The sequence below is a fragment of the Colobus angolensis genome, unplaced genomic scaffold, assembly GCF_000951035.1.
Source record: "Colobus angolensis palliatus isolate OR3802 unplaced genomic scaffold, Cang.pa_1.0 Scaffold8, whole genome shotgun sequence".
NCBI lineage: Eukaryota > Metazoa > Chordata > Mammalia > Primates > Cercopithecidae > Colobus > Colobus angolensis.
In genome coordinates, this window is record NW_012121820.1 from 9,244,898 (window position 1) to 9,249,573 (window position 4,676).

Genomic DNA, 4,676 nt, shown 5'->3' on the forward strand with positions numbered 1-4,676 from the left:
GTTCATGCGATTCTCCTGCCTCAGCCTCCTGAGTAGCTGGGATTACAGGCGTGTGCCACCACACCCAGCTTATTTTTTCGTTTTTAGTAGAAACGGGGTTTCACCATGTTGGCCAGGCTGGTCTCGAACTCCTGACCTTAAATGATCCACCCCGCCCCCACAGCCTCCCAAAGTGCTGGGAATACAGGTGTGAGCCACCGCGCCTGGCCCCATGTTGTTTGTATCAGTAGTTACTTCTTTTTGCTGAGCAATCTTCCTATTGACTTTTTTTTCTTTAATAGAGACAGGGTCTTGCTCTGTCATCTAGGCTGAAGTGCAGTGGCTTAATCATGGCTCACTGCAGCCTCCAACTTTTGGACTTAAACAATTCTCCTGCCTCAACCTCCTGAGTAGCTGGGACCACAGGCATGTGCCATCACACCAGGCGATTTTTTTTTTTTTTAATTTTATGTAGAGACAGGGGTTCTTGCCGTGTTGCCCATGCTGGTCTCGAACTCCTGGCCTCAAGAGATTCTCCGTTTTTCACCTCCCAAAGCTCTGGGATTATAGGAGTGAGCACCGCGCTCAGCCCAATTGACTATTAAACTTCTCGTCTATGCTTATGACGTAGACTTCTTATCTCCAGCCCCAACTTTTCCCCAAGCGCTAGACTCATATATCCAATGAGTCCCTGGATGTTTAATTGGGATCTCAAACAGCACATCCAGAACCAAGCTCTTTGTTTTCTAACCCAAATTTGCAGCTCCTGCCATCTTCCTCTATCAACAGACAGCACCACCTGGCCACAAACTTCTTCTCTTCACACACCTTAGCAAGTTCTTGGCTGTTCTACTTCCAAAACACTCCACTCTGACCGCCTCTCATCACCACCACCTGTATTCATTTTCTATTGCTGCATAACAAATTGCCACAAATGTAGATGCTTAAAACACTGCCCATTTGTCAGCCGGGCACAGTGGCTCATGCCTGTAATCCCAGCACTTTGGAAGGCTGAGGCGGGCAGATTACCTGAGGTTAAGAGTTCGAGACCAACCTGGCCAACATGGTGAAACCCTATCTCTACTAAAAATACAAAATTAGCTGGGTGTGGTGGTGCATGCCTGTAATCCCAGCTACTCAGGAGGCTGAGGCAGGAGAATCACTTGAACCTGGGAGGCGGAGGTTGCAGTGAGCCGAGATCACATCATTACACTCCAGCCTGGGTAAAAAGAGCGAAACTCCGTTTCAAAAGAAAGGAAAAGAAAACACAGCCCATTTGTGGTCTCACAGGTCTGTAGTTCAGCAGCCTAGATGTGGCGAGATTGGGTTCCCGGCTCGGGTTCTTTTTTTTTTTTTTGGACGGAGTCTCTCTGTGTCGCCCAGGCTGGAATGCAGTAGCCGGACCTCAGCTAACTGCAAGCTCCGCCTCCCGGGTTCTCGCCATTCTCCTGCCTCAGCCTCCCGAGTAGCTGGGACTACAGGCGCCTGCCACCTCGCCCGGCTAGTTTTTTGTATTTTTTAGTAGAGACGGGGTTTCACCGTGTTAGCCAGGATGGTCTCGATCTCCTGACCTCATGATCCGCCCGTCTCGGCCTCCCAAAGTGCTAGGATTACAGGCTTGAGCCACCGCGCCCGGCCTTCCGGCTCGGGTTCTTAAACGACTGGACTGTGTACCTACCTGAGGGCTCTAGGGAAGGATCCAAGCTCATTCATGTTGTTGACTGCATTCAGTTCCTCATGGTTGTTGGACTGTCACCCCGTCACCATTTTCTTGCTGGTTGTCAGCCAGGGGTCTCTCAGTTTCTAGAGGCCACTTGCATCCCTTGCCAAGTGGCCCCCTTTGTCTTCAAAGCCAGCAACAGAGACTATCCCTTATGTGGAATCCATCTCACGTTTCTAATTTCATAGAAAGAGCCCAGTTCCCTTTATGTCCTCACCTGATTAGGCCAGGCCCACCAAAGAATATCTCCCTATCAAAAAGTCAGCTGGTTTGGGACTTTAATTACATCTGCAAAGTCTCTTCACAGGAGCACCTAGATTCATGTCTAATTGGATAACTGAAAGAAGGTGTGTATGCACCAAAGGCAGGCGTCTTGGGGGGTGTTTTAAAAGTTCTGCCCACTCCACAACCCTAGTCCATGCTGCCATTATCTTTCACCTAGACCACTGCCCAGGCCACCTGTGGGTGTCTCTGCTCCCACTGTTTTTGCACAGAGTCCATTCTCTATACAGCAGAGAGTGGCCTTTTGAGAACATCAAGCAGATCATATAACTTCTCTATTCAAAAATGAAGAGCTTCCCACTATACCCACAATAAAATCCAGGATCTTTCTCATGACCTCGAAGGCTACTTCTGGTCTCACCCCTGCCTGCCTCTCAGACTCAGAAAAATGTTCAACACATCATAGACACTCACTAAATATTTGTCGAATGAATGAATGAATGAATGAGAGTCGCTTGGATTGGTTCTTTTCTCTACTCCACTGCCACCATCTTGGTATGGACATTACTATCTCTCACTTGATCCAGTACACTTGTATCTTCATTGGTCTCCCGGCTTACAGTTGCACCCCTTCCATTGTCTGCCACAAAGCAGCCAGGATGATGTTTTAAAGATACAGATCTGGCTGGGTGCAGTGGCTCATGCCTGTAATCCCAACAATTTGTGAGGCCGAGGCGGGTGGATTGCCTGAGCTCAGGAGTTCAAGACAAGCCTGAACAGCATGGCAAGACCTCATCTCTACCGAAAATTCAAAAAAAAAAATAGCTGTGGATGCCTATGGTCCCAGCTATTCAGGAAGCTGAGGTAGGAGGATCATTTGAGCCCAGGGGGCGGAGGTTGCGACAGTGAGCTGTGATTGCGCCACTGCACTCCAGCCTGGGTGGCAGAGGGAGACCTTGTCTCAAAAAAAAATATATATATATATACACACACACACATACACACACACACACATATTTATATACATATATATATTTATATACATATATACAGATCTGCCTATAACCTGCACTGCTTTCAAATCTCCAGTGGGCCGGGCGCGGCAGCTCATGCCTGTAATCCTAGCACATTGGGAGGCCAAGGCGGGCGGATCACTTGAGGTCAGGGGTTGGAAACCAGCCTGAGCAACATGGCAAAACCCCATCTCTACTAAAAATACAAAAATTAGCTGGGTGTGGTTGCGGGCTCCTGTAATCTCAGCTACTTGGGAGGCTGAGGCAGGAAAATTGCTAGAACCTGGGAGACGGAGGTTGTAGAAAGCCGAGATCAGGCCATTGCACTCCAGCCTGGGTGACAGAGCGAGATCCCCTCTCAAAAAAACGAACAAACAGAAACCTCTAGTGGCTTCCTTTTCCCCGGAAGAAATTCCAGACTCCTCTCTCCAGTATTTGAGGTTCCCACCACTTGTGTGCACACCAGCTGTCCTAGCGAACGAGCTTCCAGAAGTGGGATGAGGGCTTCCAGTGGAACTGGGGGAAGTTTTGGAGACATACTGGAAAGGTATTAAGAGATGCTGTACTCAAAGTCTGTTCTTTACAGGTCTTCTCTCTGAAAGCTTTAAGGAGAAAGTCTCCATTGGGTACGTGTACGCCCTTAATATCTCTGTAATATTTGTCAGTTTTCCTTTTTAATACAAAAGCAAGAGCCGAGCTTTCCCTGAGGTGATTCCGCCTGGCTGCAGCTGAAAAACATTGTTTTCTTTTCACTAATTTTGCAGTCACCTCTTATTTATGGCAAATGATGCTGGTTTCCTATTTATGTCAGTGACCTGAAGTTTAAAGGGAATCACGATGAACCGATTTAATGAAAAATAAGTAATGGAAGTTACGGCGGTCCTTGGGCATAGAGAGGGCAAGGTGGCATGTGCACGAAGGTTGGAAAATGCCAGCCCCATCCTGCCCCCATGCACAGAGTTCCCGCTGCCTCCTCCCACTTGCCACTCACTCCTCAGCCTCGAGTGCACTTCTGTCTTGCCTCATTATTGCCTCTGAATCCTCCTTCAAAGCACACACCTCTCCCTTCCCCAGAGTGCAGTCACCTCGCCCTCCCTGCCACCTCACCAGCTGTCATGTTCACCCCTTTGGCTCTTGTCATCAACTGCTTCTAATTTTCCCGTCCTTGTGAAAACTGAAAGCTCTAGGAGGGAGGCGCCTCGTACCATTGCTTCTCCATAATCCCAGCGTGTCTGGCGCAGGGCTCTGCCCATCGGCATTTGGCATGAGATGAACTTTCCACCATTCACACTACTTCTGTGCCCACCACGCAGTGGTGGAGTCACCAGTGTCTTCCTCAAGGCCTCATGTTGGCCCCTGGAGCCAGACAGTGAGCATCAGATCAGCGGCCACACCAACTATGGAGTGTTACCAGCTGTGTGTGGACCTTGGGCTGGTCCCTTCCTCTCTCCTCCTGAGCCTGTTTCCTCTTCGTTGTTGTTGTTGCTGTTGTTGTTGTTGCAGGGGTCTCATGCTTTTGCCCACACTGGAGTGCAGTGGCATGATCTCGGCTCACTGGAACCTCTCTCTCCCTGGTTCAAGCGATTCTTCTGCCTCAGCCTCCCAACTAGCCAGGACTACAGGCACATGCCACCACGCCCGGCCATTTTTTTTTTTTTTTTGTATTTTTAATGGAGATGAGGTTTCACCATGTTGACCAGGCTGGTCTCAAACGTTTGCCCGCAGGTGATCCACCTGCCTCA